General features: G+C 37.5%; 1 pseudogene; it reads right to left on the minus strand.

The window, feature by feature from the left end:
- Positions 1 to 13416: 13416 nt before the first annotated feature.
- The window catches only part of LOC121458670, a 142301-nt pseudogene continuing 137034 nt past the window's right edge, over positions 13417 to 18683 (minus strand).

The raw sequence follows: 18683 nt of genomic DNA on the forward strand, positions 1-18683 counted from the left end.
TGAAAGTGGAGCAAAGCATTAAAAGTCTCAAAGCCTACCCTCAAAGACATACTTCTCCCGAAAATGCTCCACTTCCTAACGGTTCCACAATCTTCCCAAATAGTGGAATGAGACCAAGGGTTAAAATACATGGGCCTGGCTATTACAAATAATGCTGCTATGAACCTAGATGGCCCTCAACTGCAGAATGGATAAAGAAAATGTGGCACATTTACACATTAGAGTACTGCTTGGCGGTAATAAAACAATGTCATCTTGAAATTTGCATGCAAATGGATAGAACAAAAGAAAAAAAAAACATCCAGAGTGAGGTAACAGACCCAGAAAGATGAACATTTTATGTACTCACTCATAAATGGATACTAGCTGTAAAGCAAGAGCTTAAGTCTATAGTTCATGATCCTAGATAAGCTAAGTAACAAGGTGAACCCTAAGAAAAACATACATAGATCCACCTGGTAAATAAAAATAGATAAGATCGCCTGGGAGCATAGAGGTGTGGAGAGGAGAAGGGAGGGCAGTAGGGGAAGAGGAGGGGAGATATTATAATTGAGGGAGTCTTTATGGGGCTGGCAAGAAATCTGGCTCTAGAGAAATTCCCAGGAATCCACAAAAAATGGCCCCACCTAAGACCTTAAGCAATAGAGGAGAGGGTGCCTCCACTGACCTTGCCCTGTAGTCAGACTGATGACTATCTTAAATATCACCATAGAACCTTCATCCAGCAACTGATGGAATTGGAGGTAAAGACTTGCCATGGAGCACTGGGCTGAGCTCCCAAAGTCCAGTTGAAGGGTGGGAGGAATGAGAATATGAGCAAAGAGGTCAAGACCATGATGGGGACACCTCCTGAAACAGTTTACCTGAGCTAATTAATGGGAGCTCACCAACTCCAGCTGGACAGGGAAGGAAGCAGCATAGGTTCAAACTAGACCCTCTGAATGTTGTTGACAGTTGTATGGATGGAGCAAACTATGGGGCACCAGGATTTATCCCTACTGCTTGTACTGGCTTTTTGGGAACCTATTCTCTTTGGATGGATACCTTGCTCAGCCTAGATATAGTAGAGAGGGCCTTAGACCTTCCCCAAAGCAACGTGCCTTACCCTCTCTGAGGAGTGGATGGGGGTAGGATGGGGGTAGATAGAGGGAATGGGAGAAGGGGCAGGAGTAGGAACTGGATTGGTATGTAAAATGAAAAAAAAAAGATAGTTTTCTTTCTTTTAAAAAATAAAAGAAGTTAAAAATAAAAATACTCAAGACTATGAGGAATATTTGAAAGCATAATTGCACAAAAATAGACTTAATGACAGAAATAATGTGATCAACTAGGTAGATAATGAGAAAAAGTTCAGCAAGCCTTCATGATAAAAGTCCTGAAGAAACCAGGCACAGAAGCAACACACCTTATGTTTTGTGGGCAATGTCATTGCAATTATGATAGGAACTGCACAAAACATTAGATTGCGGAGGGAGCATTGGGTATCTAAATAGAATGAATTCTTCCAACCCATTAATATGAGAAAGCTCTTTTTTTTCTTCACTAATGCCTTATAGTTTTCAACATAAAGAGCTTTTTATCTCCTAATTAAAGTCATTCCTGTGAGGCTTGATACTGTTTATTAACTTGACTAGATCTATAATCATCTGGACAAAAAATCTCTAGGCATGCCTATGAGAGATTATCTTGACTGAGCTAACTAAGGTGAAAGAACCACCCTAAAAGGGATAAAAGGGATAGTTCCATTCTGAGGGCTTAAGCCTTGGACTGAAAAAAAAAAAAAAAAAAAAAAAAAAAGAGGAAGCTCGCTGAATAGATTCATCTCTTGCTTTCTTACTGTGGTGAAATGTGACAGGTTACCTCAAGCTGCTCTACTTTGACCTCTCCACCAGGATCCTTAATGCCTTATGCTTAATGCATAATGCCTTAAGCTGTGAGCCAAAACAAAGCCTTCCTTAAATTGTTTATATCAGGGTTATGCTATCACAGCAACAAGAAAAAAAAAACTAATATGATTCCCAACAAATTATTTCATGTTATTGAAATGGAATTTTTCCATAACTGCTAATTTTTCTCTTCAAACCAATTTTCTTACTTTTCTTACTTTTTTGTTAGTATATAGAAATGCAGTTAGTTTTAGTGTGTTGATTTTATATTTTCCAACTTTACTGAATTAATTTATTAGTTCTAATAATTAGTTTTGGTGGAATATTTAGGGAAGAGATTTTTTTAATAAACAGTATTTGGAAATTACATGTTTATGTGCGAGGAATGAAACTGGACCCATCTTATACAGTATACAAAAATCATTTTGAAATGAGTTGAAAACATGAATATAAGATCTGAAACAATAAAACTTCTAGAAGAGGAGCTGGAGAGATGGCTCAGTGATTAAGATCACTGGCTACTCTTCCAGAGGTCCTGAGTTCAATTCCTAGCAACCACATAATGGCTCACAACACTTTGTAATGATATCTGGTGCCCTCTTCAGGCATGCAGACAGAACACTAACACATAATAACTAAATAAATCTTTTTTTTTAAAAAAAAAAAACCTTCTAGAAGAAAACATAGATAGAAGTCTTCTTGGCCTTGATCTTGGCGATGAATTTCTGAATGAGATAACATTAGAAGACAACCAAAGGAAATACTCAGTGAGAAGGGCTACATCTCACAAAAGGCTTTTGCACAGCAAACCCACAATCAACGTACATCTCCAGAGAGACAAAATGATCTTCATTTCCAAGAATGAAGGCATCACATCTCCTGGTTTCAAACAATATAATAAAGCTATGATACTCAGAAAGGCATAGTATCAAGGTTAAAAGGACCACATAGGCCAGTGAGACAAGCTACAAAATCCAGAAATAAACCATATGGTCAACTAAACTTTAACAAGAAAACAAGAACTACATGATGGAAAAAGCAACTTAAAGAAGGATAAATGCTTATAAATTATATATATATATATATATATATATATATATATGTATATATGTGATATAATGTTTATATCTGAAGTGCATAAGAAAATCAATACAACTCAATGGCAATATATAAATAACACAAATTGAGAGACGCATGATACTATTCCAAAGAAGACATAAAAATGTTCAATAGATATATGGAAAAATTGTCTCATGTCACTGATAAATGGAAAGGTGCAAACTAAATCCAGGCAGTAGGTCACCTCATACCTATTATTGGGGCTACAAAAAAACAGACACAGCACATGTTGTTTAGAGTATAAAGAAATAAAACGATACATTGCTGGTGGAATTGTTAGTTTATGAAAAGCACTACACAGTTTCTTGAAAATAAAAATCTACGTTAAAACTACAATGTGATCCAACAATCCTACTTCTAGATTTTTCTTCAAGGATATGAAGTCCAATTTTAAAGAGACCACATGCTTATTGAAGCATTACTCATTTTAGTCATATGGGAAGAATCTAAGTGTCCATCAATACATACATTATGAAGAAAATATTATGTTTTTAAAACAAAATATTATTTATCCAAAAGTGAAGAAAATTTCACAATTTAGGACAACATGTTTGAATCTAGAAGATATTACCTAGTTAATTAAGAAATAAATAGTCAAACAACTCAATGTCTCACTTATATGTGAAATCTAAAAACCTCAAAACTTTCAGAAGCAGAAAATAAAACAGTGACTGCTTAGATCTCAAAATTAGAAAAATGTTGGTCAAAGTTTAAAATGTTTTCAGTTATAAGTTGAATCAGATCAGTGCTAAAGATCTAATGGACAACATGCTTTTCCAACTCAAAAAGTATATATATATATATATATATATATATATATATATATATATATCCAAATTTCTAGTAATCAATGTACTTATTGATTGTAATCATCATACAATATATAGATATGTCAAATTATGCTGTGTGCCTTGAATATATATATAATTTTATTGTCATATAGAAATTGATCATAACAATGGCTTTCTTTATGACATTTTTGTACATGTGTATAATGTACTTTGATCATATTCATTACCCTCTCTTATTGCTTACTCACTTCCATTCTCTGCCCAAACAGTCCTCCTTCTGCCTTCATGTCTATTTTTCATAAATCAATGAATTTCATTAAGTTTTTTTTTACAGAAACATAAGCTTGCAGGTATTTTACAGAAACACATGCAACTTACTAATGCCTTCAATGCTGAAGTAAATATCTTTTCCTCCACCAGCAATCATTAATTGCTTAAACATCCTCAGGGAGAAGTAAGGACCACTAGATCCCTCCATGTTAGCAATAAATATATGTAATTTTGACTTACGGATTATGCATACATAAAGCTATGGGGGCAAATTTAAATAAAAAGACAATATTTATTATATGTAACTATGAATAACATGCCCATGATATGAGTTAATAGTATAGGAATAGTTTGGAAATACTAAAAATTAAGATATTGTAGCAAGTCTAACTACAACAGAGAGCTATGAGGCATTCTTGTGTAGAGAAAAAAAAAAGTTAGAAAAAAAAATCTGTCCAAAAAGGTACCAGGTGGTATGAATGAGAATGGTCCCCATAAGTTCATATATTTGAATGCTTAGTCCCCAGTTGGTGAACTGTTTGGGAAGGATTAGTAGGTGTAGTCTTGTTGAAGAAAGTGTGTCACTAAGAACGGGCTTGGAGGTTTCAAAAGCTCATGCCAGCCTATTCTATCTATCTATCTATCTATCTATCTATCTATCTATCTATCTAATCTATCTAATCTATCTAATCTATCTAATCTATCTATCTCTTCCTGCTGTCTGTGGATCAGGACACAAAGCTCCCAACTACAGCTCCACCACTATGGCTACCTGCTTCCCACCATGAAGATCATGGACTCAACTTCTAAAACTATGTGAGCCTCCAATTAAATGCTTTTTTAAATAAGAATTGCCTTGGTTGGTCATGGTCACTTCACAGTTAAAGAACAGTAACTAAGCCGGGTGGTGGTGGCACACGCCTTTAATCCCAGCACTTGAGAGGCAGAGGCAGGTGGATCTCTGGGAGTTCAAGGCCAGCCTGGTCTACAAGAGCTAGTTCCAGGACAGGCACCAAAGCTACAGAGAAATGAAGGCTTAAGTAACAAACAATGCCACACCAGTTTAGAATTATGATTAATAGGTGGTATTTATTTAAAGGGGAAAAAACTTACAGATCACTGTCCCAGGCAACAGCCCTCTATGCAACCAGGAAGGGAGTCTAGTCGCTGGCAGAGCAGGAAGTGAAGAGAGAGAGGAGAGGGAAGTGGCCGCTTATTTAAAGGGAGAGAGACCACGCCCCGATGGACTGGTATCTCAGCAGCTATAGGCTGGACGAGTGGGAGGACCTCCCGCAACACCTCCCCCTTTTGTTTAAATAAGAAAGTTCTAAACCTACTGTGAAATTATATACAATAAGTACAAATATCCTATTCTAACTAGCTTGGTCTTGTATAATAAATAACTTGGCCAAGTCATGAGAGAAAGTAACTACATTTATATAGTCTTCAACCCCATCGAAGATCTGAGAAGGGAAATAATGTTACCTGGGTAATTAGGAAGTTCAGTAAAACAACTTCCAAAGCATGCAACAAATCACAGAGACAACTAGCTACCTGGGCAATCACCCAAAGTAACATTAGCAGCGTTGAAGCAACCAACTTTGGCTAAGGTCTAACATAACTGACATACCATTTTCTAAGGCAAGCAAGTTTTCAAAACTATCTTACCCTGTCTTGGCAGGATATGACAGTCCTGTTTTATCCATTGATGCACGCTCTGTATCTTTGTCAGTGGTTGAGGTATGGGCATTTCTTTGCCCAAAGGCCAGTTCTGCCAAAAAGAAAGGCTCCAAGTGGAGTGTCTTTGGTGCTCAACATTATCTCGGGAATAGAGTGGTGTTGCCAGGAGCAATTGTGTCTCACTACCACAAAACTCTGAGTTAGATTAAAGGCCGTTTTCTACAGCTCTTTGAAGAAGTCGAAGATTATCTATCTATACTGAGTATAATCTCTATATATGTAAAGAACCTGATTAGTCTAATTATGAATGACAAACTTAGATGACTATTAATCTATATAATCTCAATATCTATCTAACTTAAAGACTAAGACAATAAACGACTGTGAAACAAATGAGGACAATGACCTCCAAATATAAACAATGTACAAATATACATTGCAGTAGGTAAATATATATCAATACACAAATATTATATAAGTATCTTAATCAGAGGTAGAAATGTACACTGCATTATGGTAAATATATACACTATATATATCAATACAATATATGTCAATACATAAAAAATGTTTTAAACAGAGGTAGAAACATGCATGCATACAATAGTCAATATAATTTAACTTTGTATCAATATACAAGAATCGATACCAATATATTTGTCTAAAAACAGTAACTCATAATTACAAATCGATTATCCCATCATCACTCTTTTTTTTCAAAATGATCCCTGAGATTATAAAATTCCTCCCCCAACCCTCAATCGTATACTAATTATAATCAACCCCTAAATGATGTCCCTAAACCCAAGGGCAAACTTTACTGGGAGAGGGGACGTCGTCCTCTAGAATTACTTCCAGCGGTCATGGGGGTGACGTTCTTTCTGGGGGATCCTGTGAAAGTAAAATGATGGTTAAATTTCAAGATCAATGTCTTTTAAAATTGCAAATAGTCTCTGAGTATTTTGTGCAGGTCTGGCCAAAACGTTGTATAAGATGTGCACTATCTCAACTAACCAAGTTAGAACTGTCTTGTGCAGCTGGTATCCAAAACAGGTCTTGTAGTAGCGCTATCAGTATCATGACGTCATATTAACCAGGTCGAGTTGTTGTTATGGGGCCCCATCTTCTTCCTGGAAACTTCAAATGTCACTTCAGGAAAAACTCATTGTTCATTGTGAAAAACTTAAACATTAATCATATAGACATATATGTATATATTCACTGAAAGGCATGATAGATATATTCAATGAAAAGTATGATAGATATGAAGAAAAGCAAAGATGTTTTCTAAACTCATATTTCTTTCTGTCCCATATCATGGCTCTTGATATGAGACAGAAACTCCAGAAACTCTGGGTTTTTCTCTTACTAACAGGCTTGGAATTGGAGAGGGACTGAGCCAGAGTCCAACTTCAAAGCCAGCTTTATAAATTTAGAAATATGGTTTAATATTACTTACACAACCCATTCAGTTTTCTTGATATTTCCTGTTGGGCAGGTATTTTTCCATCTGTCAGTATCCAAACATCCAGGGTCCCTTGAATTTTTCAAAGATGAGTGTTTTCCTGTGGAGATAGGAACAGAACCCTGCCCCCATTCTATATGTTTTTCTTACCACCTGTATGAATATCATCATTGTGGATGAGTTGTCATTTCTCCTTTCCAAGAGGTTTCTCCTCTTCAAATCGAAACTTTATTAATTTTGATGGTATCCACAATTTTTCTTCTCCTGTGGAAACAAGAGCAAAACCCCTTCCCCAATGTAGCACATCTCCTAGCTTCCATTGAGAGGTCAGCACATCTTTGAAATAAATCGGTTGATTGAGTTCAGCAGACTTTTCCATTATCCAATGTCTTTCTGCTGCTGTCATTCCTTTCTCATTAGCGTTAAGAAAATTCAAGGTTAATAAAGCATTATGTAATCTATTTCTGGGGGTATTCAGTCCCTTTCTGTTTGTTCAGCATATCCTTTATAGTATGATTTGATCTTTCTATAACTGCCTGACCTGTAGGATTATTTGGTATACCTGTAATGTGTTTTATATTATAATAATCAAAAAGCATTTCATTTTCTTAGATACATATGCTGGACCATTATCTGTCTTTATTTGTGCAGGTATACCCATGATGGCCATAACTTCCAATAAATATGTGATTACTGAATCAGCCATTTCTGAGCTTAGGGCAGTAGCCCATTGAAAACCTGAATACGTGTCTATGGTATGGTGTACATATTTTAATTTACCAAATTCCATAAAGTGGAACACATCCATCTGCAAGATTTCATTTCTCTTAGTACCCTTTGGGTTAATCCCTGCAGGCAACGGTGTTTGATTATAGAAAGAACAAGTAGGACATCTCTTTATAATGTCCTTAGCTTGTTGCCAAGTAATGGAAAATTCTTTCTTTAGGCCTTTACTATTGACATGATGCTTCTTATGAAATTCTGAGGCCTGCAACACACTTCCAATCAATAATTGATCAGTCTCAGCATTGCCTTGGGCTAGAGGACCAGGCAGACCTGTATGGGACCGGATGTGTGTTATGTACATCGGAAAAAGCCTGTTCCTGATTATGTCTTGTACCTGGATAAACAATGAAGTCAACTCTGTGTCACCTGGTATAAATTCAGCGGTTTCAATATGCAAGATAACTCTTTCTGCATATTGTGAATCTGTAACTATATTAAGAGTTTCCCTTAGCACCATAAGAATGGCATATAATTCTGCCTTCTGGACAGAATTATAAGGGCTTTGTTCCACCTTACTCAATTCATCTGACTTGTAACCTGCTTTCCCTGATTTATGTGCATCAGTATAGAACGTACGGGCTCCAGTTATTGGAGCATCACGTACAATTCTAGGAAGAATCCAAGAAGTTCTTTTTATGAGGTTAAGTCTACCACTTTTGGGATAGTTGCTATTAATTTCTCCCAAAAAATTAGCACAAGCTCTTTGCCATGGTTCATTGTCTTCCCATAACTTTTTTATTTCTTCAGTAGTAAAAGGCACTATAATTTCTGCTGGGTCTATACCTGCTAGTTGACGAAGTCTCAGCTTACCTTTTATAATTAATTCAGAGACTTTTTCCACATAAGTTTTTAATTTTTTACTTGGTTTATTAGGTATAAATATCCACTCTAAAATAATATCTTCCCTCTGCATTAGAATCCCTGTAGTAGAAATTCTGGAAGGCAATATGACTAGGATACAGCTAAGATTTGGGTTCACCCTATCCACATGTGCCTCCTGTAATTTTTCCTCAACCATTGTCAGTTCCTTTTCTGTTTCAGCTGTCAGTTTTCTTGGACTATTCAAATCTTTATCACCATCTAAGGTTTTGTTTAAATGATCATGTGTTATCCCAACAGCTGGTCGTAGACTGGAAATGTCTCCTAACAATCTTTGGAAGTCATTAAGGGTGTTTAACTGGTCTCTCCTAATTTGTGCCTTTTGCGTTTTAATTTTCTCTAACCCTATTCTGTAACCTAGGTAATTAGTAGAATTTCCTCTTTGAATCTTTTTAGGGGCAATTTGTAATCCCCACCTAGGCAAGACTTTCTTTACTTCTTCAAACATCCTTTCTAAAGTATCTTTATTTGAATCAGATAACAGGATGTCATCCATGTAATGATAAATTATGGACTTGGGGAATTGTTTACGAATTATTTCCAATGGCTTACTTACAAAATATTTGCACAATGTAGGAATATTGAGCATACCCTGTGGGAGGATAGTCCATTGATATCTCCTATTAGGCTGAGAATTATTATAAGTAGGCACTGTGAAGGCAAATTTTTCTCTATCCTTTTCTTGTAACGGTATAGTGAAAAAACCATCTTTCAAATCAATAACTATAAGAGGCCATCCTTTTGGTAACAGAGAAGGCAAAGGAATTCCAGATTGTAGTGGGCCCATAGGTTGAATTACTTTGTTGACAGCTCTTAGATCTGTCACCATTCTCCATTTACCAGATTTCTTTTTTACAACAAATACAGGAGAATTCCAAGGGCTGGTTGATTCTTCAATATGGTGAGCATCTAGTTGCTCTTGCACCACCTGTTCCAATGCCTGTAGATTATCTTCAGCTAGAGGCCACTGTTTGATCCATATTGGCTTCTCAGTTAGCCATTTTAAAGGTAGGGCTGTTGGTACCTCTAAAGGTTAGGTATTTGCTGTATATTCTTGTACAGCCTGAATGGCTGGTGACCTTTTTCCATAATTCCTCATTATATCCTTCCCAGAATTATGAGTTCCTGGAACTACAGGAATGTTAATCTGGGTATTTCATTGCTGTAGCAGGTCACGGCCCCATAAATTTATGGCAATATTGGCTATATATGGCCTTCGTCTTCCTATTTGTCCTTCAGGCCCTATGCATTCAACCCATCTTGTGCTTTGTTTTACACAAGATAGGGTTCCAATTCCCAGGAACTGAACATCTACCTCTTGAAGAGGCCAATTTGGATGCCAAGATTCTGGGGTAATGATACTTACATCCGCACCTGTGTCTAATAAAACTTCAATAAAAGTGCCATTTATACAGACTCTTTGGTCTTTGATCATTAATAGAAGTCTGCCAAAATATACGTTTACTCTGTCCTACTGGGTTTTTTGGCTCATCCTCCACACATAATTCATCATTTAGACCAGTATTACTTTTTACAGCAGAAATTGGAGCTTTTAATTTTCTTAGTGAGGCACGTTCTCCACTGTGACTGGGAATGATTGGGCCACTGTTGGCTTGGGGGCCTACGAGAGGCCCCCCAAGGAGTTTCCTGATGATATAAGACTGCCCTGTCTGTCTGTTGTTGACCTACATTTGTTGGACCAATGCCGGCCTTTACCGCATCTCCTACATATACCTGAAGGCGAGGTCTCCTATTTTTGTCATTCCCAGAAGAGATATTATTCCTAGAAATTCTTTGCCTGCAATCCCTTTGCAAATGTCCTAATTTACCACAATTAAAACACCTGGCAGTTTGATGTCTCCTCATTGCTTCGGAAATCGCTTCTCCTACCCAAGATTCATCATTATAGCTAAACGTCTCAACATTCATCATATGCTGAATCCATTCATCCATAGGTGCTGATCTAGACTTTAAAGGCCCAATTATCTTTTTGCATTCTATGTTTGCATTCTCAAAAGCTAGAGATTCAAGAAGTATTCGTCTAGCTTCTGGGTCTGTTACCCCTATGTCCAGAGCCTTAATTAATCTTTGCAAAAAGTCAATAAAGGGTTCTCTCTGTCCCTGCCTAATTCTGGTATATGATTCAACCCTTTTTGCTGGTTCTTGTGTCCTATTCCAAGCATTTAAAACTGCTTGGTGACATAGACACAGTACTTCATCGTCATAAAGAGCTTGGACCTGTGGATCAGCATATTCTCCTGCACCAAGAATTTGATCTTGGGAAACCTCAACACCTTTTGCTCTTCCTTGCTGCTCCATATGTTTGGATTCTTCTCTGAAATAAATTCCAAGCATCAAGGAAGGTCCATTATCTAAAACTGCAGACACTAACTGATGGAAATCATGGGGGGTAGCTCTAGCATTAGAAGCCCAAGTCCTTATCATTTCCTTTACATATGCATTGTGCAAGCCAAAATTAACAACAGCTTGCTTAATTTCTTTCAGATTATTCATTGCTATTGGCATCCATCTAGCTTCTCTGAGTCCCTTTGAGCCTTTAGAAGTTGATGCTTTGTCAGAATTAAGTATAGGGTATGTTGCTAGAACCCTGGGTAAGCCAGTTCTAATAGCTGGCAGAGGCATTGTATCCTGTCCTTGTGCCTCCTTACTCTGTTCACCAGCTGCAATAATTTCTCCAATCTTTTCAAATCTTTTTATCATTATCTCTCTTAAATCCTGAATCTCCTGACCTGTATATATTTCCAGTGATTTCACTGAGGCATCAATTTTTTGGTCCCCATTCTGCACCTGTGATTCCAAAGCTTTAATTTTTTCCTTCAAAGATAACACGTCCTCCTTAAACTTTTCTTGTATATCATGTAGATTCCCATCTTGGAGGTACATTCTGTCTGTTACCTTATCAAAACTTTGTGATAAAGTCTGAACGTCAAATTCAACAGCCTGAACCCTTTCAGGTAACTTTCTAATACCCTTGGATATGGAGTCAATTTTGTCTGTCATAGTATCCACTTGTTCAGATAACCTCTGATTTTCAATAATTTTAATCCTGTCAATTAGTTGTTCATTATTAGTTCGTAAAGATTCTATCATTCTTAGGAGTGCCATATTCTTCCTTAATGATAGAATATGGAAAAGAAAACTGAAACCTAGTAACAAGCAAATCAAGGTATCCCCATAATCATATAAACCTTGTATGACGTAATCCATTGTATTAGTAAATATAAATTTACTAATCTATTGTATTAGTGAAAACAAAGCAGTAAAATTTGCGTTAGAAACGAAAACTGCCATATTACCTATTATCCAGCAGGTGGCGCTGTTGCTGAGTCACGATGAAAACGGGGTCCTGTTTCAGTGCCTTAGTAGATGTTAAAAACTGGAAAATGCAAGTTTCTCAACAAAGTAAATGTAATTAAATCAATTCCAGAGACGGAACCAGAAACCGAGAATCCAGGGGTAGAGAAGAGCAACCTGGAAGCCACTTATGCCTCCACGTGACAGAGTCACCCTGAGGGGTTGCAGCTTTCAGCAACCACGTGCTCTGGTTCACGCCACTTAAGAGCTGTGCTTGCAAGGGAGATTTAAAAGTGACTCAGAAAAGAGCAAACCACGCGGGCAGAGACTACGCGGGCCTGTGGAGTTTAAATCCACATGGGGAGGCCAAGGCCACTGCTGCAAGGCACAGGCGGTGGCTGAGGAAGGGAGGGCTCCTGCCAAGCTGAACTCGCGGCCAGCAGCCAAGCAGGGAAAGGAGAGGTTCTAAAAACGTTGGGCGCCAAAATGAAGGCGTAAGTCACAAACAATGCCACACCAGTTTGGAATTATGATTAATAGGGTGGTATTTATTTAAAGGGGAAAAAACTTACAGATCACTGTCCCAGGCAACAGCCCTCTACGCAACCAGGAAGGGAGTCTAGTCGCCGGCAGAGCAGGAAGTGAAGAGAGAGAGGAGAGGGAAGTGGCCGCTTTTTTAAAGGGAGAGAGACCATGCCCCAATGGACTGGTATCTCAGCAGCTATAGGCTGGAGGAGTGGGAGGACCTCCCGCAACAGAGAAACCCTGTCTCGAAAAACAAAAACAAAAAACAAACAAAAAAAAAGAACAGTAACTAAGACACCAAACAGCCATTTCTATTCCATAAATACAGGCCATTCTTGTTAAAATAAAATTTAAATTGGGTTTCTTTTTTGGTCTTTTGAGACAGGGTTTTTCTGTGTAGCTTTGGAACCTGCCATGGAACTCATTCTATAGACCAGGCTGCCCTTGAACTCACAAAGATCCAACAGTTTCTACCTCCCGATGCTAGGATTAAACATGTGTGTCACCACCGCTGGCAGTTTACATTTTCTTTCAGTGTAAACTCTTCAAAGTACACATCTATTGAAAGAATACAGGCATAAACTGTTATGTCTTAAGGTTTTATTTTTAGTTTTATTTTGTTTGTTTGTTTGTTTGTTTGTTTGTTTGTTTTAAGCTGGAAAATAACTTTATTTGTTCTATGGAGTGGGCCAGATTCCTCTCAGAATTTCTGAAGCTACTCCTTAATGCCAACAGCCTTGATGACCTTGAACACATTGAAGCACAAAGTCTTGCTCAGAGGCCTTTACTCTCCCATGGTGAAATGTCACTGATCTGTACGTCCCGAAACAGGGTGACAGGTACACATACATGTTCTTGTGGTAGTTCTCAAAGAGATTGTACTTTCATATGTGATAGAGATGGTCCTAGCAGATGACAACGGTCCTCTGTATCTTCATCTTGATCATGACATCAAAAGGGATCCAACCTTTGATGGAGATGTTACCAATGAAGGGGCATTTCTTTTCTATGCTGGTGCCCTTGATGACTTTCTTCAGTCTCTTAAAGCCTAGACCGATGTTTTTGTAGTACTGAGGTAGTTTTTCTTTGCTGGTTTCTCTGAGAAGAACACATTTCTGGTTTTGAATGATTGTGGGCTGATTTTAGTTTGTACCAAATGTCTGAATGTCGCCATTTTTCTGGAAGCCTGAGAAAAAGAGAGGTGGACTCCCCTCTTCTCAAGTTTCCTTATTTACTATGCAAGATCTGGACAGGCCATAGGATTTTAAGGGAAAATATTTATTTGGGTAAAAGGATTAGAAGTAGGAGGAGCATAGATATGATCACCAGTGTTCATCATCCTTGCATGGTCTGTAGCCTCTACTGCATATCATTCTTGGATGGTTCATGGCCTCCTGCTGTGGAACAATCTTTGTACACTGTAAATATGTATTACTCTTATTGGTTAATAAAGAACCTACTGCCCTATATATAGCAGGGCAGACGAGATTGGAAAAGAAAATAAGACTAAGAGAATTCTCTGAAAAAGAAGGGCACAGTCAGTAGAAGTTGCCAGGAGACACAGAGAGAGCAAGACAAGCTGGAGGACAGGTAAAGCCTCTGGCAATACATGGGTTAACTTAAGTTATAAAAGCTAGTAAGTAATAAGCCTGATCTATTGGCTGAGCATTTATAATTAATATACACCTTTGTGTGTTTCTTTGGGAGTTGCTGGAAGGACAGAAACGTCAGCCTACAGCCTCTACTGCTCATCATTCTTTCATGGTCTGTGGCCTCCAGTGGCCTTACACATCATTATTGTATGGTCTACATCTTCTTGAGTATTAGTTGAACCCAAGACTATAGTAACATAGTACTCCTGGGATTATGTTACTTCTTAAGCTTAAAGAAACATAAGCCTAGTGGGTCCAATCTTAACACATGAACCCTTCAAACTAGTTTTTCCCTCCAGAGACGAGCATAAGAGGGAGTTGAAAAGAGTCCAAGTGTAAGAAAAACTTGATGTACTTTTGAGGTTTTCAAAATGGAGGAGACCCTTTCAAAAGTAATGTGGGTTGCCTCCAAGAATAGGAGTAGTCAGGAAATGAGAATCTCACATCTATAGTTGCAAAAAAGTGAAGCATACAACATGAATGAGCTTAAAGATAAATACTTCCTCAGAGCTTCCAGAAGAGAGACCAACTTGATAATGCCTTGACCATGGCTTTCTAAGATTCTGTGCATAGACGTTTGTCTCAAGTCCTATTCATATACCTATGAAATAATAAGTGATAGTTTTTTAAGCTAACAAACTTAAAATTCAACCTAACTTAAAACTACAACCTCCTTTCCATACTGTCACTTAATAGTGACATTCTAAAAAGAATCCTTTGTTGGTATATTTTCTTTAAATAAGTATGAAACCCAAAGAATAAAATTCCTGGCATAGATATGCATTTGAGACTTATAGGCAGTAGCATTTCACATGACTTGGTTTAGTGTAAATATAAATATATTTATAAATATAAAGACAATATTGCATGCATAGGATTTTTGTCTTAATTTTATGACATTTTTACTTATTTGTTTTGAGGGCATGCATATATATCATTCATATGTGTGGGCATATATTTTGTGATATTCATATGGAGGTCAGAGGACAACTTAGGGAGTCAGTTCTTTTTTTCCATGATATGGGTTCCAGGATTTAAGCTGGTTGGAAAGAGGAACCTGTATATACCAGCCGAACTATTTCTCCAGCCCTATATTTTTTTTCTTGTTTGTTTGTTTGGGGTTTTTTTTTTGTATTTAATGTTAAGACAAAAAGAATATCGATGAAAGTGTAGTGTGCTTTGATGCTACCAATCTTGGTAAAAATAATAGATTGGTTTTATAGACTGTGTTAAGAGCAAATTCTACTAAACAAAATTGTCTCTTTGGAAACAAAGAACTAGAAATTCTTGCATTTTAGCAGTAAGTGAATGAATAGACAAGATAAATATTGCCAAGTACTTTGTGCATTTACAGTGGGTATTAGAATATGACCTTAACCCTGCCTAATGTTTTAAAGGCTATATTCTAAATTGAAATTTTTCATTTGCTAGTTGTGATATGCTTCCATAAGTGTCCTCAGCCTTTAGGTCTCCTTTTTAACTTTTTTTCAAATTTAAACCTCTTTGAAGAACAGCTGTGTACACCAAAAGGGACTTTTACCTGCAAAAATTGTATTTCCTGACTTCCATTGACTGTTCCTTACCTGTATTCATTCCCCAGTCTGCACTCTGAACTTCCTTCCTGCTCACTAAACTCAACCCATATTTGGACCCAATGGTGTTTAAGACCAAATTTGACAAACTGGGCCTTCAATATAAAATGAAATATAATACAGTTTAATAACAGTTCACTTATGAGGTTGAGGAATAGGAAATGTCCCTAGGTGTCATGTGACAGAAGCTCATTTGAAAGTACCAGAACATCAAGCCAATCAACCAATGTTTGTTAACACTTTTAACATCGCTTTCTTTGACTGGAAGCTGCAAACACATGACATGGGATGCATGAACTTGATGGTTTGGGTTTTCCATGTATTTCTTTAGAATATTATTATCAAACATCAGGCCAGAGGAGGACATTTTCAGATGTCTCCAGACCTAGTAAAGGGTTGTATGATGTAGGAGGGTCATCTGTCTATCTGTTGCTTTCATTGGTTAATTAATAAAGAAAACTGCTTGGGCTGATAGGGAAGAATTTAGATAGGTGGAGTAGACCAAACAGAATGCTGGGAGAAAGAAGCAGAGTCAGGCAGACGATATAGCTCTTCTCTCCAAGATGGACACAGGTTAAGATCCTTCCCGGTAAGACACCACCTCGTGGTGCTACACAGATTAATAGAAATGGGTTAATCAAGATATGAGAGTTAGCCAGTAAGAGGCTGAAGCTAATGGGCCAAGCAGTATTTAAAAGAATACAATTTGCCGGGCGATGGTGGCGCACGCCTTTAATCCCAGCACTCGGGAGGCAGAGGCAGGCGGATCTCTGTGAGTTCGAGACCAGCCTGGTCTACAGAGCTAGTTCCAGGGTAGGCTCCAAAGCCACAGAGAAACCCTGTCTCGAAAAAGCAAAAAATAAAAATAAAATAAAATAAAAAAAAATAAAAGAATACAATTTGTGTGTTGTTATTTCAGGTATAAATCTAGCCATGTGGGAGTTGGGTGGGAACACAGCCTCCTGCTCCTCTTCTACAGTTGTAACAAGTTGGTCCCAAGCATTTTTATTGGTCTGTCTGTAATCTGTGAGGGAAGTATGTCTGCTTATGCCATTCATCTCACTAGCAGTGAAGTATTAGAGGGGAAGATAGAAATATGAGGATGATGGGTGGCTAGGCTATAAGAGAATCCCTGTGTAATGATTGATACTTTGGGGAAATCACCAGGAGTTGAAATTAATTTCTTATCCAGGAACTTTTATTTGGCACATGAAGAATTAAGACATAGCTAAAGTCAAATATCTTTTATTGGTCGTAATTCTCCTCAGTAAAAATTACTTTGTGCCATACCCACAAATCCTTATTTCTACTACAAGGCATTGATTCACAAAGTGATATCATCACTCACATTTATTTTTAAACTGAAACAATTAATGTCCTTAAGCACAATTACATTTTTCACTCTTATGTAAGTCAAAAACTAAAAATAGAATTGAGGAATCCTTGTTCTACCTGACTCACCTTTGAAATATTATTTTCACAAGTAAGTATTTAATAGTAGTATAAGGATTGAAAGATTTAAAGTTGTAAGCAAATTTTCAAAATACATTTTTAGTCCTTTGAGCATGACTTTTCCTATATAACATATATACTTTCGTGACTCCATGTTTTCTTTTCTTTGTTCATTGTTTTTGCTTTTATATTATTTTAGTTTTATGACAGGATATTCTGTATCCTGGCTGGCCTCAAAAGGGCTGTGTAGCTGAGAATGACCTCAAACTTCTGATCCTTCAGCCCCTACCTCCCAAGCATTGGAATTACATGTGTGCAGCATCGTACCTAGTTCTTGTGGTTTTAGAAATCTAGCCCAGAGATTCCTGCAATCGATGAGAGTGTAATACTAATGGATATGTATCCTCAGTCCCTCCACCCACCAGTTTCCCATCTTCACATTCTATTCTTGTTAACCATATATCCCAATCTTCAAAACCAAATCCCTCTTCCTAGAAACACCAAATGACACGTCGCCCTTTCTAGCTCCTGTCATTCTCCTTACATCAGGTCTAGTAGATAAAAAGAAGAAATCTGGGTGTGATATCACTTATTAAGAACCTATGTAAGAGAAGGACCTTATAAGCCAGAGAAGAAAGACATATAAATGCTACCTTAACATAAAGAAGCAAATTCATTCCTGTGACCCGTCCATCAGGTCCAGTTATGCAGGGTCTGAAGAGGTTCTACCTGTATGAATCATGGGCGAGAGCAAAGGAGACCAAGCAGAATTCAATTGTCAAGGTCTCCGCTTATTTGGGTAATGGTTACAGCTTATATAGCCCTTGAGTGAGGAACTTGGCTTAGGGTGGGGGGTAGGGGGTAGCAAAGGTCACCAGTTAGCACACCTGGTGTAAGCGGAAACATGCTTTTGGGGGTTCTGTTAACAAACAGTTCAGATAGTTGGGATATGGGGCTCTCTGCAAACATCCTTAGGACAATGGTCCCTGCTATCATCTTTAGAACAATGGTCCCTGACATTCCTGGGGGGGGGGCACAATAAAAAAAGAAACCTAACAGGAAATTTTAAATCTTTATTAATTTTTTATGCAATGTATTTTGATCATATTTCCCTTCACCAAACTCCTCCCAGAAGTCTACCCTAACCCATTCAACTTTATAGTTTTTATAGTTTTGTGTTCTCTCTCTCTCTTTCTCTCTCTCTCTCTCTCTCTCTCTCTCTTAGTTTTTTGAGATAGGGTTTCTCTGTAGCTTTGGAACTTGTCCTGGAA

Source organism: Microtus oregoni, unplaced genomic scaffold, assembly GCF_018167655.1.
Source record: "Microtus oregoni isolate MIOR12 unplaced genomic scaffold, Mior012 000018F_ref0000195, whole genome shotgun sequence".
NCBI lineage: Eukaryota > Metazoa > Chordata > Mammalia > Rodentia > Cricetidae > Microtus > Microtus oregoni.